At 37.9% G+C, this 11,462-nt stretch overlaps 2 pseudogenes across 1 annotated transcript; one reads left to right on the top strand and one right to left on the bottom strand.

Moving 5' to 3' along the window:
* Window positions 1-4,283: 4,283 nt before the first annotated feature.
* On the top strand, window positions 4,284-5,022 carry LOC104674745 (annotated as a pseudogene).
* A 3,260-nt stretch (window positions 5,023-8,282) lies between these two features.
* LOC104674741 lies at window positions 8,283-10,007 on the bottom strand (annotated as a pseudogene). The gene has a single exon (XR_749680.2). The product of XR_749680.2 is annotated as an elongation factor 1-alpha 1 pseudogene (transcript).
* Between the last annotated feature and the right edge of the window lie 1,455 nt (window positions 10,008-11,462).

The raw sequence follows: 11,462 nt of genomic DNA, 5'->3' as shown, positions 1-11,462 counted from the left end.
TTCCATATAATTGTTAGATATTGATTAAGGAATTTTCAAAGAAGAAATTTTGAGTGCCTATCATATGGCAGATGTTTTATAATTTGTGTAGGAATTTATGTTCCACAATAGTTACAATGACATTTTTATCACGTGCTTCAGATGTGGTTTTGAGACTCAGACTCTTAGCTAACTAGTTGAAGTTAACAAAGGCATTAAGTAGCAGAATAGGAATTAGAACCTATATTTGTGTGAATTCCAAAGCTCTCCTTCCACTCCCTTACTGCCTCTCTGTTTTAATTGCTTTGGAGTAATCTAGGCATAATCTATTTGCTTTAATCCTAATCAGCTATTCTTCTGATTACATAATGTGGCATCTACAAAACTTGACTATGATGCGGTTGATTTGGCCCAGTGTATATACACCCAGATGCTTATATTTAAGATAAGGTCTGTAACCACAGACAGTTTAACTGATTCGACTGATTAATATAGCAAAAACAAGCAAAAGAAAAAAAAAACCCTTTAACATAGTTTTTAACTGAATTTACCAGTTAACTTAATTAAAACATTAGACCTGGAAAATATGCATACGGCCGAAATATTTACACTTACATAATAACATAGAAATACTAAATTGTATCTACTCTATTTAGTAAAATATAACTGATGAATTTAATAGTAAATATAATCAAATATGACATGAAGACATTGTTTTATAATGGCAATGAAGATTGTATAAAATTGATTAGATATGCACATTGAAATATTTATGGGTAAAATGACATGATGTCTGGAATTTGCTATAAAATATTCTAGCAAAGAATAAAACAATAAAAGGAACAAGATTGGTGAAAAACTGGTAAAGCTGAGTGATGAGTAGGTACATAGAGGTCATCTTTTTCACATATGTGAAACTTCCACCATAAAGAGCTTGGAAAAACAATCAACTAATTATGTATACACTAGGTTGAGGCAAAGAAACAAGATAAATTTGATTGCTTTGATTGAATATTGGTTTAGATTTTTAGCAGTTTCATGTGTTGTTAAAAGGCATTCAGAATGCATATTCTCAGGATGCGATGACACTTTTCAATGTTTTAATAAGATATAATTTAATGATATAAAGGTATGAATTTCGGGAACACATGATAATGTATGTCCTTGACCAAAAGAGACCTGGCTTTGGGATCACATCTAAATTCAAAGTTTTATTCCATTGAACATAGCACTATAATATGACTGTAGTACAAACATTGTGTGTTTCCATTTGATTTTAATTAAAACTAAGACTTTCTCTGGAATAATATTTATATCCTAAAGAATGATGGCCTATTGCTTCATTGTATGTCATTAGCCCTTCATAATGTTTTTCTTTTGTTCATCATTTAAAATGTCATTAAAACAATTACAGCCTACACTCTGCTGAATCATATAATTGGAGATGTCTTATTAAGATGAGATTTACTATGTAACTTTATTTTTAATATACAAAAAAACATTTTTTAGTTTTATGCTTTTAAAATGTGCAAATAAATGAGTTCTCTCTCCTTTATTGCTAAAAGAATAGTTTTTAATTACCTGCGTTTTTTCACTTGTTTTTTGAGAGCATTTTTTTAAATCACCAAATTAAGTCACCACATTTTCTATTAAGCATCTTTCTTTGGCCTCAGGCAAATTGTGAGGTAAATTTGATTTTGGTTCCCTGCAAGCCTTTCTTCTGTAGTTTGTCTCTTTCTTGTGGCATTCCTTTCCTCACAGGAGCATCAGAGTATCATTAGAGTTGAAGCTTGCGTTCTTCACTGCTGGCCTCTTTTCCAGTCTCTGAATCTGTTGTCACTCGGTCTTTAAAAAAAAAAAAAAAGAAAAGAAAAAAAAAAAAAAACAAGGAATCAATCAATTGCGAGTAGCCAATGCATGTTTAAAGGTTAGCATGCCTTGGTAGATCTTCAAGGGAGTGCAGGAGTTCCAAGCCACACTTTCTTCATCTGTCAGTTTTAACCCAGATAAGCAATTTAATTTTCATATTAAATCAAACAGATATATTGGCAGCAGGAGGCACAATTTGCATTCATGTTAAAGCAATATTATAAGACTTCAAATAAATTTCAGATGGGAGGCGGGTTGTTTTGGGAGCTGCCCTCCAATTCCAGGGTGTATGTATTCACTCTTCAGTTTTGTCCTCACCAGTGATGCCTCTGTGGAAAAGTTTGAGAAGGGCCAGAATGTGACCTCTCTCATGTACATTTATGTTTTCTCTTGGTTTCAATGACATGGCCTTTATGGCATTCTAAAAAACAGTGGAAATATAGATACTTTTGAAAAGGATGGGGATCTTACTGTTTTCAAATTGCTCCTTTATAGTTACTTTCACTTATAGAGATTCTGGGGCATTGATCGCATGTGTATTTTGCTATTGATCTGACTTATTCAGAACACTTATAGAGATCAACTATCTAGAGCACATGAACAAATCATTACTATAGAGAGACAGGTCACTACCTTTTAGCAACGTACACCCTATCAAAGAAAATTAAAGAACAAAACCACAAATCTATGTGTGCAATATTGTGTAGGATCAAGAGCTAGTTGGTACAGCTGCCACCAACAATTGTTCAATATTTTATGGAAATTAGAGGAAAGGCATGCTTCAGAACAGAGATTTAAATAACACATTCCTCCTTTTTCATGTCCTATATGAAATATATTAAAAAGTGTACCTTGTTCTAAAGTTTACTTTTCTTTTGATTATTTTTACAAAAAACAGTATCTGAAAGATAAAAAAAGTACAAAAATAAAACAATATTTTCTCGACTGAAATTCCATTGTACTCTAAATGATTTTCTCATTAATACTGAGAGTTTTATTAATCCAAAAATTGGACTTGGAAATTAATACAAAAATAAGTGGAAATGTAAAATAAAGCATGCTAAATGAACATTTCACTGGAATAGATGCCTGCCAGTGGTTAAAAACAAGAATCTCTGAGTTTAGATTTTCATTTAGTCTTTTGTATTATAGTTAATATGAAAATTAAAAAAAAAAAAACAGAGAGAAGCAGAAGACTCTTTGCTGGAAAACTGAATTCCTTGGGGAAAAGAAAACAACAGGAGAGAGACCAATTTAGTTGGGGCAAGTTATAATACACCAATCATGATGATTGATCCTGCGCAAGCAGAAAGCACATGGAAACAATTTAAATGTTGTCCATGAAACTACTGCTTTCAGACCTCATGGCATTTTAGTTATCAGGATCACTGATTTCAGAGGCACCGTACAGCCAGGAAAGAATACGAGGTTTGAAATGTTGTTCCTTGGGATTCAAGGTAGAAAATGTACAAAAAGAAGGGAAGTGGTTGGTGTCACTTCTTGTCTCTTTGTCTACTGCTTCTGTAATAGAATTTTCCTCTGAATCTTATATTCAATGCTTAATCTGAATAGTCCATGTAGGTGCATTTTGAGAATTTGGATAAGGCATTTTAGTTAGCGCCCCATCCTGTCCCTGTATTCAATTCTGTCCGGTGGGTAGGAATTCATTTAGGTGGGCTGCTTTTTAAAAACTAAACAAAAAACTATCATTACTTATGCAGGTTTCACATAGAAATGCTCTGTTTTGAAAAATGACTCTTTCTTGGAGTCACTTGAAGGTAAGACAACCTATGTTTATACCGGCACATTTTTCTCCCTTACACATATGGAAGAAAAGTAAAACCATTGCAAAGTTATGACACTTTCAAGCAAATTCTTTTTATGATTAATTTCTTGCTTTTATTTAAGATAGATTTTCCCCCAATGTTTATATTTTGATTTTGAGGGAAAAAGTAACATTTTTGATGATGCCATTTAGTAAAGGGATTATCTGATTCTCTAAGGTTCTTGGGGCTCATTGGGCTCAGGCAGGAATTTTTCAGTGGTATGCTAGACTGGTTCCGATTGTGAAGACTGTCAGAAACCTGTGATTTCTTGAAAGGAAGAAAAGCATTCCTCTCAGCTGCTAGTAGAATAGGATGCTTATTTTTAGTTGACTTACTTTTTTTTTTGTTACAAAAATGGCAAAATGGGTGATTTGACTAAATTGACTCATTCAGAACACTTACAGAGATCAGATATCCAGAGCACATGAACAAACCCTTTTCTTTAGTTTTGCATTGGTATCTGAATTCTGGCTTTCCTGTTTACTGGATTAATATCACTAAACTTTAGCTTTGCCATCTAAAACGAAGAATAATAATACTATTTGCCTCATAGAGTTTTTGTGTTATTTAAATGAGATAATTTGGGAGGTCACCATCAGCAGCTTCAAGATGAAGCTGAACATCTTCTTCCCAGCCACTGGCTGCCAGAAACTCATTTAAGTGATTGATGAATGAAAAATTCTTACTTTTTATGAGAAGCGTATGACCACAGAAGTTGATGCTGACGCTCTGGGTGAAGAATGGAAGGGCTGTGTGGTTTGAATAAGTGATGGGAATGACAAACAAAGTTTCCCTATGAAGCAGTGTGTCTTGACCCATGGCTGTGTCCATCTGCTACTGAGTAAGGGGCATTCCTTTACAGACCAAAGAGAACTGGAGAAAGAAAGCGAAATCTGTTAGTGGTTACGTTGTAGATGCCAATCTGAGCGTTCTCTACTTGAGAGAAGGATATTCCTGGACTGACTGATACTACGGTGCCTTGTTGCCTGGGGCCCACAAGAGCTAGCAGAACCCTCAAACTTTTCAGTCTCTCTAAAGATGATGTCTGTGAGCATGTTGTAAGAAAAAGCCCTTCAACAAAGAAGGTAAGAAACCAAGGACCAAAGCACACAAGATTCAGCGTCTTATTACTCCATGTGTCCTGCAGCACAAACGGTGGCGTATTGCTCTGAAGAAGCAGCATACTAAAAAAAATCAGGAAGAGGCCGTGGAATATGCTAAACTTTCGGCCAAGAGAATGAAAGAGACTGAAGAGAAGCACCAGGAACAGATTGTCAAGAGACACAGACTGTCCTCTCAGCGAGCTTCTACTTCTGTCTCAATCCAGTCAAAAATAAGATTTTTTTGACTAACAAATAAGATCAGATTAAAAAAAAAAAAAAGATAATTTATGACCTTAATCCTAGCACATAAACATCAGCTGTTATCATTCAGATTCATAACAATATATCTAGATTTCTATTCAACTTGTAGGAACAGAGTGAAAATGCCTAATTACTTATGGGGAGAAAGAGAGGAAGGCATTTCTTCTTTCATTATAGAGATTGAGAGACTTGGACACAGGGCATTCATGGACACAGGTTATCTACTATGTGGCTTCCTTTTCTGTTTTGTTTCTACCATCCACATTTCTCCACCCCCGACCTTGCCAAGCTCTTCTCTTTTTCTGTGTCTGCTTTCTCCTTGCTTATACTCCTCTTCCTCCTTGCTACTTGAAGTTCCATAAAATATTTTTTCTTCCCTGGGCCTTTGGACATACTGTTCTCTTTGAGTGGGATGGTCTTTCCCTCCAATCCCTCTGTTCATTGAATTTGAAACTATTATTCAAAGCAACATGTTTTCCATATTTTCTGATTCGCTACTGGGTGTTCTTTACACTTCTGTGAGCACCACTTGTATTCTGAATCTCTCTTCAAACCATTTATTGAACTGTGACATTAGTTGTTTATGTACTTGATTTTATATACAGACCAAATTGCATATTCTCTCTGAGTAATGGCATAGGAAAATGACATAGGTAGGCAGTATGAAGAGATCCCTTAAATAACCATTTCCAAATAACTCTATGAAAATGCTAATAGATATGAAAGGAATGCTGCTGACTTACTTTGAGGAAACTACAAGTACATCAATGTGGTAATACCAAAGGGAATCTTAGAATGACAGGATTTTAGAGAGGATCTTAGGAGGATGATAACAGGAAAACATTTAACTTCTCAGGGATTAAATTTCTCACAGATCTGGATTTCTGTGAGGATGCTCTATCATATCTTCCCTAGCCGTGAGTTCTATGCCCTTCTCAACCCTTGATTTCCAGGGTCTTCCTCGATAACAGAGCATATGTGAATTCTTCCTGGGGATAATTATCCACCAAAGATGGGAAGGTACCTTGGACAGCCTAGAAATTTATGAATCTCCAGGGCCAGGCACGGTGGCTCAAGCCTGTAATTCCAGTACTTTGGGAGCCCGAGACGGGTGGATTCCGAGGTCAGGAGATCGAGACCATCCTGGCGAACACGGTGAAACCCCGTCTCTACTAAAAAATACAAAAAACTAGCCGGGCGAGGTGGCGGGCGCCTGTAGTCCCAGCTACTCGGGAGGCTGAGCCAGGAGAATGGCGTGAACCTGGGAGGCGGAGCTTGCAGTGAGCTGAGATCCGGCCACTACACTCCAGCCTGGGCGACAGAGCGAGACTCCGTCTCAAAAAATAAAATAAAATAAAAAAAAAGAAATTTATGAATCTCCAGTCCATTTTGTTGTCCACCCTGTGCTCCACTGAGTGACATCAGTGGCTGTGGGACATACTCTGCCATGAGGCAGACAGTAAATTAACACTACATCCACTTTCCAGAGTCCTGAATAAATAAGTGGGGGGCTAGGAGGGGAATATATGCTCTTGATGTCTTAGCATTTAAGTTATTCTTAGATATAAAATAATACATATGGCAGGCTCTATCCCCCAGCTTAATTGGCACACAACAATCTTTCACTCAGCAACCAAGCTGGAAACTGTGCTCCTATTCTCACCCAGCTCCTCCCACTCCCTGGTGCTACTCAGTGAACCTCCTGGATATCTAATCTACTCTGTACACTTGTCAGCATCCCTACCTACATCTGTGCCTGCACTAGCTTTGAAACTAAATTGAATGATGCTTTCACTCTAATCTATTTTTCTCACTCACAGGAGTTCTTTTTATAGGATCCAGTTTTATGGCATTCCCCTATGTAAAAACTGCCAAGAGCTTCCACCTTCTTATAGGATTATGCCATGTAACCCCCTTTCCAATCTTGCCAGTTTGTGTTTTCCTATTCCTAAGATCCTCTCTGAGATCCTGTCATTCTAAGATTCCTTTTGATTTTCCACATTGATGTACTTGTAGTTTTCTCAAAACAGCATGTCATTTCGTATCTCTTAGCATTTCCATATCTTGTTATCTGCCAACAATGCCTTACCCTGAACCCCACTCTCCTTTACCCAGCTAGTTCCTATTTATTGTTTAAGATCAGCTTCAAATGAAATCTTCCCCTTTATATTTCTGTGTATCTACAACATTGGGTGCTAACACATTACAGTATTTCTCACGTTAAATTCTAGCCATTTGCATAGTTCTCTCTCGCTAGACTGTGAGCTATTCATTTTTATAATCCCACCTTCCCACACATTTCAACCATCCTTTCTTCAATCCCTAGCAGTAGCTATTATATAGTAGATGCTCAATTTACTTAAAAATTAAATTGAACTGTTAAATAGGAATGACTGCAATTTAAATGAAATATTTACATATTTTAAATGAATAAATTAATTTTATAATAAATATACTGAAAATGCTATTAATGTGAGCCCTAATTGACCAGTTAATTTCATAAAAGAGTTCTCACTTTTATTCCTCAAATAAATTTCCTAAATAAGAGCAGCTAAATTATATTTTCTTTCTTTTTTTTTTTTTTTTTTTTTTTGTGACGGAGTCTGGCTCTGTTGCCCAGGCTGGAGTGTAGTGGCCGGATCTCAGCTCACTGCAAGCTCTGCCTTCCGGGTTTACGCCATTCTCCTGCCTCAGCCTCCCGAGTAGCTGGGACTACAGGCGCCCGCCACTTCGCCCGGCTAGTTTTTTGTATTTTTTAGTAGAGACGGGGTTTCACTGTGTTAGCCAGGATGGTCTCGATCTCCTGACCTTGTGATCCGCCCGTCTCGGCCTCCCAAAGTGCTGGGATTACAGGCTTGAGCCACGGCGCCCGGCCTATATTTTCTTTTTAAGTTATAAACACTTGAAGTTCTCAAGTTGAAAAACTTGGATTATATTAACGGTCATGTATAAAGTATAAAATGATCATGTATAAAGTTACTTTTTAATAGTTAGTAGATTAACAAAGCAGGTCTACTGACTTTTGCTAATGTTCTAGCTAGTGAACTAGACTTCTAGACTTTGTAATCCAATTAAAATGTTTGTTTTTTTTTTTTAAACTCCAAACTTTCAGTGTCTCTGGAGTGCTCAGCTATAGTGTATGATTAGTTAACAAAACATCTGCATATGCTCACTTCATTGGTTTGCCTTTAAGTCTCAGGTTTTCATTTTTGAAATGATCTTAAACAGTGTTTTTTTTTTTTTTTTTTTCTTATTAAACTTTTTTAATGGGTCTCAAAATTCTGTGACAAATTTTTGGTCAAGTTGTTTCCATTAAAAAGTACTGATTTTAAAAACTAATAACTTAAAACTGCCACACGCAAAAAAGAAAACCGAAGTGTCCACAAAACATTCTCCTTTCCTTCTGAAGGTTTTATGATGCATTGTTATCATTAACCAGTCTTTTACTACTAAACTTAAATGGCCAGTTGAAACAAACAGTTCTGACACCGTTCTTCCACCACTGATTAACAGTGGGGTGGCAGGTATTAGGGATAATATTCATTTAGCCTTCTGAGCTTTCTGGGCGGACTTGGTGACCTTGCCAGCTCCAGCAGCCTTCTTGTCCACTGCTTTGATGACACCCACCGCAACTGTCTGCCTCATATCACAAACAGCAAAGCGACCCAAAGGTGGATGGTCTGAGAAGCTCTCAACACACATAGGTTTGCCAGGAACCATATCAACAATGGCAGCATCACCAGACTTCAAGAATTTAGGGCCATCTTCCAGTTTTTTACCAGAACGGCGATCAATCTTTTCCTTCAGCAAACTTGTATGCAATGTGAACCGTGTGGCAATCCAACACAGGGGCATAGCCAGCACTTATTTGGCCTGGATGGTTCAGGATAATCACCTGAGCAGTGAAGCCAGCTGCTTCCATTGGTGGGTCATTTTGCTGCCACCAGCAACGTTGCCACGACGAACATCCTTGACAGACACATTCTTGACATTGAATCCCACATTGTCCCCAGGAAGAGCTTCACTCAAAGCTTCATGGTGCATTTCGACAGATTTTACTTCAGTTGTTACGTTGACTGAAGCAAAGGTGACCACCATACCGGGTTTGAGAACACCAGTCTCCACTCGGCCAACAGGAACAGTACCAATACCACCAATTTTGTAGACATCCTGGAGAGGTAGGCGCAAGGGCTTGTCAGTTGGATGAGTTGGTGGTAGGATGCAGTCCAGAGCCTCAAGCAGCGTGGTTCCACTGGCATTGCCATCCTTACGGGTGACCTTCCATCCCTTGAACCAAGGCATGTTAGCACTTGGCTCCAGCATGTTGTCACCATTCCAACCAGAAATTGGCACAAATGCTACTGTGTCGGGGTTGTAGCCAATTTTCTTAATGTAAGTGCTGACTTCCTTAACAATTTCCTCATATCTCTTCTGGCTGTAGGGTGGCTCAGTGGAATCCATTTTGTTAACACCAACAATTAGTTGTTTCACACCCAGTGTGTAAGCCAGAAGAGCATGCTCTCGGGTCTGCCCATTCTTGGAGATACCAGCTTGAAATTCACCAGCACCAGCAGCAACAATTAGGACAGCACAGTCAGCCTGAGATGTCCCTGTAATCATGTTTTTGATGAAGTCTCTGTGTCGTGGGGCAGCAATGATAGTCACATAATACTTGTTGGTCTCAAATTTCCACAAGGAACTATCAATGGTGATACCATGTTCCCGCTCAGCTTTCAGTTTATCCAAGACCCAGGCATACTTGAAGGAGCCCTTTCCCATCTCAGCAGCCTCCTTCTCAAATTTTTCAATGGTTCTTTTGTCGATGCCACCGCATTTGTAGATCAGATGGCCAGTAGTGGTGGACTTGCCCGAATCTATGTGTTCAATGACGACAATGTTGATATGAGTCTTTTCCTTTCCCATGTTGTCTTTTAGGGGTAGTTTTCACAACACCTGTCTTCTGGTGGCAAACCCGTTGCAAAAAAGATCTTAAACAGTTTTTAGACTTTGGTGTCCAGCTACTGTTTTTCAAGTGTTAATGGAAAAATAGGAACAACAACAACAACAACAACAACAGCAGCAGCAAAAACTTCAAAGACCTGGGCCCTTTAGTTAAAATAAAATAATCAGAAAGTTCTCACAGTTATTGGAGGTTTATCTGGTTTGGCAGAAATTATTTGAGTTGTACTGTCATCTTATTGATTTTTTTTTTTCAACAAGATTACTCATTGGAGACTAGGAGTCCTTGATATCCAATTTTAGTACCTCATCTTTCCTCTACCTGTAAAAAAGGATTTTTTAAAATGCTGTTTGAGCATTTTAAAATGTTTAGAAAATAGTTTTCTGAATATCCGGCATTAGCTTTGCACTCCTCTTTCTTTGTGCAAAAATGAAGAGTATGAAGAAAACTGCTGAAGAAGAGTTAAATAATCACCCTTTTCTGAGCCAAACCCAGGGCCTCTTGGTTTGGGTGAGATCAGGTATCAGCACAACATTTGTAAATTTGTGTCCTTTAAAAGGGTTCTTTTCAGGACACTGTGAAGAATGTGAGGTTTGGCATCCCTTTTCACGTAGGAAGTGCTGAAAGGAACACTTTATGCCTTTTATGACTATATGTTTCGTGAAGAATTTTTAACTTGGTCACGGTGTACAACTAGAATAGTATTTATTAACTTTGAGCTCGATAGAGCTGTGTGCATCTGCAGCCAGGCCCAGCTACTCCTCCTCCATCAGGTGCTTCTACATCCATCTCCTGTATCCCCTCCATCTGACCTCCTATTGCCACTCCTATTGGTTTCCCATTTGAAATGCCTGTAAAACACACCCTTTCTCACCCAGGCCTTTCTGTCTTTTCCTCCTCATTCCTTGTTCTCTCTGGTTTAAACCATTCTTCACACAGTTCTTACTCATCTTCACCCCTTTTCCAAAATGTCCTAATTTATCATACAAATTGAAATGGTTTTGCTTAGTTTACAAAATGCTCCTGAATCTGTTCCTATTGTCTACACCCAGTCTTAATTGTTACTGCTCTTTTGAACCTACTCACAAATTTCCTGTTTCCCAAAGTAGTGAATTTTGGCACATGCTTCAGAGTCAGAACTGTTTGTTAAAAAAATATACATTGCTGACTTCAAACTTTTGGGTTCCAGCCTGGGAATCTGCATTTAAGTGGATTCTTTCAAGTGATTCTTATGTGTATTAAAGTAGAAAGCCTCTGCCCACTTGCCTCTCCTGTCCTCACTGACTCTGCTTCTCTTTAAATTCTAGAAAACATACCTTTTCTTCATAGGGTGAAGTCTCCAATACATATTCACTTATGCTGCTTTCTGATTATTTGTGTTTCTGCAACTGGAGTATAAGCTCCCTGAGGCAGGGGTCATGTTTATATTGTATGATGAGACAGAAAGATCACTGGGCTGGAGGT

Source organism: Rhinopithecus roxellana, chromosome 10, assembly GCF_007565055.1.
Source record: "Rhinopithecus roxellana isolate Shanxi Qingling chromosome 10, ASM756505v1, whole genome shotgun sequence".
NCBI classification, from domain to species: domain Eukaryota; kingdom Metazoa; phylum Chordata; class Mammalia; order Primates; family Cercopithecidae; genus Rhinopithecus; species Rhinopithecus roxellana.
Note: the sequence above shows the minus strand (reverse complement) of the source record. Positions and strands in the feature narration are given on the sequence as shown.